This window comes from Kogia breviceps, chromosome 9 (genome assembly GCF_026419965.1).
Source record: "Kogia breviceps isolate mKogBre1 chromosome 9, mKogBre1 haplotype 1, whole genome shotgun sequence".
Lineage (NCBI taxonomy): Eukaryota > Metazoa > Chordata > Mammalia > Artiodactyla > Physeteridae > Kogia > Kogia breviceps.
Window position 1 is genome coordinate 98,916,634 of NC_081318.1, and position 8,719 is coordinate 98,925,352.

Genomic DNA, 8,719 nt, shown 5'->3' on the forward strand with positions numbered 1-8,719 from the left:
TATATACACTATTACATATGTGATTTATATAATATATAATAGATTATAATATTACATGTATCGTAAATAATATAATATCATAAAGGAGATTAAAAGACAATTGACAACTGGAGGAAAACATTTTACCATGTACTTCCTACATAATACGACATTTTACTAATCAATTAATGTTTATTGTTCATTAGGAAATAAGCAAAGAACACAAGTAGATCATTTATAAAGGAAGAAAGACAAATGGCTAATAAACAGTTTAAAATGTCCTACTTCAGTAGCAATCGAATGGGCAAGTTAAACAATATAATGCCATTTTCAGCTTCTTTGACTTGTAAGTATTAAAAAGTTTATAATTCTGAGGGTTGATGATGGAATAAGAACTCTCATACACAGCAGCTAACCTGTACTTTGGTGAATTTCTAGAAAGTGTTTTGTGATATGGAATTGAGAGCCTTACAAAATTCTTACGCCATCCTCCCTTCATTCTCACCCCCAAATTATTGAGATGAGCATTTAGCATTGCCAACTGTAAACATATTTCCAGCTAAGTTCCTGCAGTCTGGCTGTGGTTATAGAACCTTCAGGTTTTAATGAACAATTTGACCATTCTTGGCATAGGGCTCCACGTTGTTTTTTAAGGAGAACACTGACACTCCCTTGATTCACCTTTGAGAGTTGGGGCAGTCTTCTTCTACCATCAGTTTATCTTTTATCAAAGGTGTTAATTCAACATGATGGGCTGTTAAAATCTTGGAGTCTTCCCTTTACTGGCAATGGAATTGTTGGGTCCTCTTTTCTCCAAGACACACATATTCAGGCAAAAGCACGTGTCCTTCAAAGGACTTTAGCCTAGTTTGGGGTGGATGACTAGAGAGGTAGTTCTCAAATTGTAGCATGAATTGGAATCACTGGAAAGAGCTGATAAAGCAGATTGCTGGTCCCCACCCCCAGAGTTTCAGTTTCAATAGATCGAGGTTGGGCATGAGAATTTGCACTTCTAACATCCTCCCAGGTGATGCTGATGCTGTCGGAGAACCACTGGCCTAGAGGAAATCATTCCTAAGGTGAGCAGGGCAAGCAGTCATTTGATTCTTTTTAGGAGGGAGGGGTGGCCAAAATGTGAGTGAAAAAGTAAAATTATGATGGGATGCTTTCAATCACATTTCAGCCAGTGTATGAGAGATATCTCGGTGCCATCCTAATACCCCAGCCAGACTCGGACAGTCACATACTAGTTTTTTTTGTTTGTTTGTTTGCGGTACGCGGGGCTCTCACTGTTGTGGCCTCTCCCGTTGCGGAGCACAGGCTCCGGACGCGCAGGCTCAGCGGCCATGGCTCACGGGCCCAGCCGCTCCGCGGCATGTGGGATCCTCCCGGACCGGGGCACGAACCCGCGTTCCCTGAATCGGCAGGCGGATTCTCAACCACTGCGCCACCAGGGAAGCCCACATACTAGTTTTAATATGAGGCCACTTTGTGGTTTCCCAGCTAGACTTTATTTTCCTCAAGAGCAAGTCCCCATCTTCAGCTTTTCTTGAATTCCCCATAGTTATTTGCACAGGTAAATGATCGGTATAGATTTGCTAACTGAACTCTGAGAAGAGCCTATAGCAAGTTCTGGGCCCATAACCACATCTACAATTTAGGATTTAGTGCTTAGGCCCATTAAGGAATGTCAAAAAATCCTTATCTTTCCATTATCCCAGTTGTAGCTGAGGATAAGCCGAGTAAACTTTGAGGCTGAAGATTTTAATGACTGTAAATCTCCTCTAAATTTCTCTGGATGGGTTCTACTTCAGGATGCCAATAGTAATGGCAGATAATCATGGGACTAAAATGGTATTATTAAGTTCATCCAGATCCTTAATGAAGCTGCGGGGAAGTGAGAGGGGGCGTGAGAGACGCAAATAAAGGAATTAGCTGTTACTGGAAGACAGTTTTTAAAAACCAACATTTCTCATGTATCTGCTTTGGACTTTTTTTTTTTTTTTTAAGGGAAGATTTCTTGGAATGAGCTGTTGAGGTTGCGTATTGAATGTTCTTTGTCTTGTTCTTTTTAAAATGTATTTATTTGGTTATATATATATATACTTTTAGCCCAGAATCCTTGGGCAATATCCTATCTTGCTCATGATGTTGGGACTTTGTTCTCTTTCCAGTTATAATAATAGTAATGGCTAACTTGTTTATAGCACTTACTAATCATCAGGTACTATCTTAAATATTTCACAGGTACTAATTCATTTAACTCAGTGCAGTCCTATTAGATGAATATTTTTATTACCTATCTTATAGTTAAGGAATTGGAACCACGGCAAGATTAAGTAGCTCGTCCAAGGTCACAGAGTCAGGTAGTGGTAGAGCTGGGCTTCACACATGTCAGGCTCTAACTGCAATGGGGTACAGGGAGCCTGTTGACTTTTGAGTGAAAATACCCATGTGAAATTGTGGTCCAATCTATAGACCTTTCTGGGCTACATTTTCCATAGCTGCAAAAATGGAGAATCATAATAATTATTTCACGGCTTTAATAGAGTAAAAGATAATGTATGAGCCCAAAACTACAATAAGTCCCTGAGTACAGTGGGTACTCAACATATATAAGAGTCTGTCTTTAAATGAGAAGAAAATTTCAGAACAAAGAGATTCCGCTTTCTCTGGTACCCATGCATCTAGGGGATCTGTCCTCATCTTCTGAGGCCCCGTGTCAGGAGATGAGAACAGCATGAACATGATTTTAACTCTCATGTCCCACAGCCTGCATGTTTGGAAGAGCTGTCACTCACACCCACATGTATTTTGACCAAGTCTCTAAAATTGCACACGAAGGAGACAAGAGTGAACTGAATTTCCTGGGATTTTTCTATGGTGATGAAGCAGGGTGATATTTTTAAGTATTACCACCCACAGGCCTCACCAAAGCTTGTAGGCTTTTTCAAAGCTGCAAAACAAAGAAGTATATGGCATAAAGGTTCAGATGCATACTTCTGGGGTGAGTCTCTGCCATCTCACAGCAATCCCCTAACGAGATAAGCCTTGGTGGGCTGAGATGGAGGGTGGACGTGCCAGGGCCATTGGCCAGCAGTCCGCTGCTGAGTGCCCAGTGCCCTGGACTCTGCCTGCCACCCTCCCTGATGTAGGGTAGGGATGTTGTTTGTTTGTTTGTTTGTTGCACGTTTGTTTGCTGATTTATTAGATAACAAAGTAATAGGTTCACAGTATATTATAGTGTATGGAAGTCATCTGACTTCTCAAAGGAAGCTAAGGACAGCCTTCTTTCCACAGACCTGGAGACTTGCAGATCTTGTCTGAGGATGGTAGGAGGAAAAAACATTGCTCTCTGACTAAGGTGGAATAGGACAAACCTGTTGGAAACCTGTGTACGATCCAGGGCACTGTGGGCAGAGCATCACTACAGCACTTGCCTCTGAGGAGTTCTCTGGAGACATGTGGAAGGAAAGGCATGGTGTTTGGTGGAACACTGCACCTGATGGTTACAGGGCTCCACCAGTCTGGCCCGTATTACTGTTATGATATAAGAACAGATGCTTCCTGAGGCACTATTCTAAGAGTATTACATGACATGACTCATTTAGTCTTCACAATGGCCCATATTACCTCTTACCATGAGGCAACAGAGACTCAGAGAGACTGGCTGGATTCTCACAGCCAGCAGCCCTCTCTCCTGTACCTCTTCCTCTCTTGCCAATGGTTATTGACCTCCTCCTACTCTCTGGGGGAAACCCAGTCTCCATCCCACAGCTGCTGACAAGGCCCTTCATGACCTAGCTCCCACACAGCCCTCGGTGTCATTATTTTCTCCCCCTTCCCATTCCACACTCAGGTTGTGATGAATTGGGCTCAGGTCTTCAAAAGTGTTATATTTTCTGTTGCCCCAGGACCTTTGCACATGTTTCCTCTGCCTGCAACCACCTCTCTCTTACTCCCTAAGGTAGGATAATCACTACTCAGACTTTGAGGTAAATTTAGATCCAGTGGTTACCCCTCCTATTTGCTATATAGTTCACTCTTCTTTGCTTATCACACACATTTTACTTTACTGTGTTGACTGATATAACTGTTGATTTCCCCCTCTAGATTCAAGGCTTCATGTGGCCAGACTTTGTCCACAGAACATGGAGCCTTCTGTCGAGTGGGTCATCAAAAAATGTTTTTTGATGAATGAGAGATTGACTTTCCTTTGCTTTGCTGTCTCAGCCACACTACTCTTCTACCCCTAAAAATCCTATTTTAAAATGCCTGTTGATAATTATCACCATCAGTTTGACTTAATTAATCTTTTGTTGTCTCTATCCTTGCCAAGCAAAGGCAAAAATCCTTCTATGCCAAAATCCTTAGTTCAAAAGAAGTTATAATCCAAACAATGAAGGAAAGCAGTTAAAAGCAACGTCCTTTAACCTTTTTTTTTTTTTTTTTTATAGCTATTCTCCTGTTTCCCTTGAAGCCACTGACACATGCATAACCCCGGTCTCTCTGTAACCTCACAGCCCCGGAAACCACACATCATGTGCTTTGGATCTCACATATCACTCATGCTCAGAGGCAGGGTAAGTATGGAAAAAACTTTGGTTTTAGGGTAAAACAAACTCAAGCCATATTCCCAGCACAACCACTCTCTAGATATGTGAATTTGTGCACGAAGTTAAATCTCTCAGGGTCTCGATTTCGTCTTTTCTGAGATGGGGATGCTAACATCTACTTCATGGAGTGATTATGAGGATTCAGGGAAATAATAAATGTCAAGTGTCTAGCGAAGGGCCAACCTTGTAGCAAACAGTAGCTGATGCCAATTTTCTTCTATTCTTTCTTTGCCTTATCCCACGGGGTTTTGGCCCAGGATTTTTATAATGTCTGTGCAGGAATTATTAACTGGGCTTTGGTGGATCTGTGAACACCCTGAAATTACATGAAGAGTTGTTTATGTTCATAAGGGCTTTTATTGCTAGAGAAAGTGTCTGTATTCATTTCCTGAAGCTGCCTCAACAAAGGACCACAAACTTGGTGGCTTAAACAATAGAAATTTATGGCCTCATAGATCTGGAGCCTAGAAGTCTGAAATCAACATGTCAGCAGGGTTGGTTACTTCTGCAGCCTGTGAGGGAGAATCTGTTCCAAGCCTCTCTCCAGCTTCTGGTGGCCTCAGGCACTCCTTGGCTTTAGAAGGCATTCTCGTTGTGTTTTCACATTGTCTTCCTCTGTACATGTCTCTGTGTCCAGATTTCCCTTTTGTATAAGGATATCAGTTATATTGGATTAGGGCTCACCCTAATGACCTCACCTTGAACTTGATCATCTGCAAAGACGCTATTTCGAAATTAGATCACATTCCCAGGATCTGGGGGTTAAGATTCCAACATATCTCTTTGGAGGGGACACAATTCATTCATAACAATATCCATAGCTTTCATTGGATTTTTAAAGGAGTCTATAGCCCTTCCAAAGATTAAAAACTAGTGGCAGGAAAACCTGCTTTATGGCTTGTCTTATATAAACCTAATCAGCAAGTCTGTAGGCTTGAGATGTGCCAGGGTGTGTCTTGAGTACCAAATCATGGAGAAACACCAAGGTGATTTCGATGGGTTTGTTTAGGCGTGTACTAATGGACAGAGAGTACAGAAAGTCTCTTTCCACACCAGACTTGATTCTGGTTGGCAACCATTGCTGCTTGATTAAAATTCTAATGGCTCTATTAAGAATCCTTGAGTTCAACTCATAAAGTTTACATTCTAGTGGGTGAGACATCTTCATCAACATATAATTATAAATTGAGATTAGTGCTAGGATAGAAAGAAATGTGATTCTATAAAAGCACAAAATTAAGGAATTGGACTTGGCCTGAACTGGTCAGGGAAGGCTTCACTGAGGAAATGATGCTTCATCTGAGATTGGAATGACAAATTCAACTGCACCTAAGGGGAAGAGTATTCCACACAGAGGAACAGCACATACAAAGGCCCTGGTAGGAGCCTTTGCAGTAGGAGAGACCATGGTACCTTAGAGGAACTAAAAGGAAGCCAACGAGGCTGGAGCAAAGAAGGTGGGAGAATGAGAGAATGGTGTGAGGTGAAGGTGAAGGACATTTGGACATTATGAAGAATTTGGGATCTCATCCTAGGAGAAATGGGGAACCATTGAAAGGCTTCTCTCTCTTAACCTGTATTTCAACCTATACTCTTAGTCCTACCCTTCTTGAATTCTTGAAATTCTTTAGAGATAATACTTTATTCTGGTACCTTCCTAGTAATCTGGCTATGTCTTTTCAATGTCATTTTTTCTTTCTGTTTCTTAAATGTTGCTTTCCACCCTCTTCCTGAGTGATCTCATCCTATTGCATCGTTTCAGCTACCACCCTTCTGCAGATACCTCCAAAACTTTTTTTTTTTCTGGGCTGCAGTTGCCTTTCCCCATCTGCTTACGAAATAAACACTGCATAATTTTGATCACATGGATATCAATATGGTCTGCTTGAACTCTGCTTTGGAACTCTATGGGTAGCTTCTTTCTAGAGGACGTTAACAAATCCCTATCATCTGGACCATTAACGCAGATTTCCCACAACGCCAAGGAGAACGCATCACCCTTAGGGAGGCTTGAACAGGGATTGCTGGGGGTGCTCTCAGCAAGGCCTCCCCAGTCAGCCATGGAAACAGTTGACAGATAGTTTGCCCTTGTGCTCTTTCCTGATATATGAAACACATGCTTTGAGTTTGCTGAGGTTTCTGCCTATCTTCCCTAAGGGACCCTGACTCAGGGTTACAATCACCCTCTGCTTACGTCCATGTGGGCATAGAGCCTTACCCTAGCTGAGATGGTGTGGGAGGAAGCCAGCGGATTAATGCATTTGAAGGTCACTGTGGGAAGGTCTATGTGAGTACTGAAAATCTTAACTGGAAGTCGTGGTAGGACTGATGCTCAGGAAGTGATGCTTCTAAGGTACCTACTGTGGAAGACAATCAGGAGGAATAGGAGAGACAAAGAAAGGGAGAGAGAGATAATGGAAGAAAAGAGGGAGGGAGGAAAAGACTCAAACCAGTATTTACTAAACACTGAATGATTTATTTTCACAGATATACTTTATCCTCACAAGCCACCTGGCAAGGTGTGTATTTTGGGCTGGAAATCAATCATTTTTCTTTTGTAGTTAATGTTCTTTCAACAATACCACAAAGCCTAGATCATAGTTTTGGTGAACTAATCAGAACTTTGAGTCATTCCGGTTTCTCTCATTCCCATGAAGACTCAGCTACCATTGAGTTTTCTGAGCTCTTTCCATGAAATGTCTTGTCCTGAAGCTATGCATTTAAGTTGAACCCTGTCAACCAGAAACCCAAACCACATGGCTGATAGCAAGTCCTGGCAAGCCAGGGACCTGGCAGTTCAACTGAGACAATCACCTGTGTCCTAGCCCCTAAATCTCTCCCGTTTTATGGCAGTTCGTCCTGACTGCTGGTCTAGGTTTTTCCTCCTGATTTGGCTCAGTTCATGTTCTTTGACACTTGAACTTGTATTTTTTGTTTTGTTTTTTTACTGGCTTTAACTTAGTACTTATTAAGGATTTGCCTGCTGGGCCAGTCGTTGGTCATACTGGACTTTTTTTTTTTTTTTTTAAGAGATTGCAAGTTCTAGAAGGAGGAAATTTTTGGGGGGGTGCTGCATTGGGTCTTTGTTGCCACATGGGCTTTCTTAGTTGTGGCGACAGGGGGCTACTCTTTGTTGAGGTGCATGGGCTTCTCATTGCAGTGGCTTCTCTTGTTGCAGAGCATGGGCTTTAGGCGCGTGGGCTCAGTAGTTGCGGCACACGGGCTCTAGAGCACAGACTCAGTAGTCGTGGCGCACAGGCTTAGCTGGTCCGCGGCATGTGGGATTTTCCCGGACCAGGGCTCGAATCCATGTCCCCTGCATTGGCAGGCGGATTCTTAACCACTGCGCCACCAGGGAAACCCCATACTGGACTTTTCTATGTCCTTGGATGCTTCATGATTCTACCAAATGCAAAATTCTCGTACTTGTCTATTTGGCTGATACTCCATGTGCTCCAGTGCTGAACCCTTCTGGAACAGGAGAGAACTCCGAGAGGACTAAGTAGGGAAGAATCAATTATAAGAAGGCCTTTGGGCACTTCCAACAACAGCTTCCTTAAATTGTTTGTACTCGCCCCCACTCCCATGGCAGAAATGTTATAATAAGGAACTTGAATGGAAGTTTGTCCAGCAAGAATTATCTGCTCTAGTCATCTTTTTTTTTTTTTTTTTTTTTTTTTTTGCGGTATGCGGGCCTCTCACTGTTGTGGCCTCTCCCGTTGTGGGGCACAGGCTCCGGACGCGCAGGCGCAGCGGCCATGGCCCACGGGCCCAGCCGCTCTGCGGCATGTGGGATCTTCCCGGACCAGGGCACGAACCCGTGTCCCCTGCATCGGCAGGCGGATTCTCAACCACTGCGCCACCAGGGAAGCCCTGCTCTAGTCATCTTAATGGAATATATTGAGCAAGTGCTCATTCAACCAAACCCCAGTACATTGGGCAAATTCCTTTCTGTTCAATTCAATTCATCATTCTATCCTTGGGGACTCCAAAAGGTTTTGTACAAAATCCATTAGCATATACAGTAATCACTCTTCAACAGTGAGTTCCTATGTTGGGTACTCCCAATATATGTGTCTCTACTTCTGGATTTTTCCCCCCTCAATGCTCTCAGTTTTGCAGCT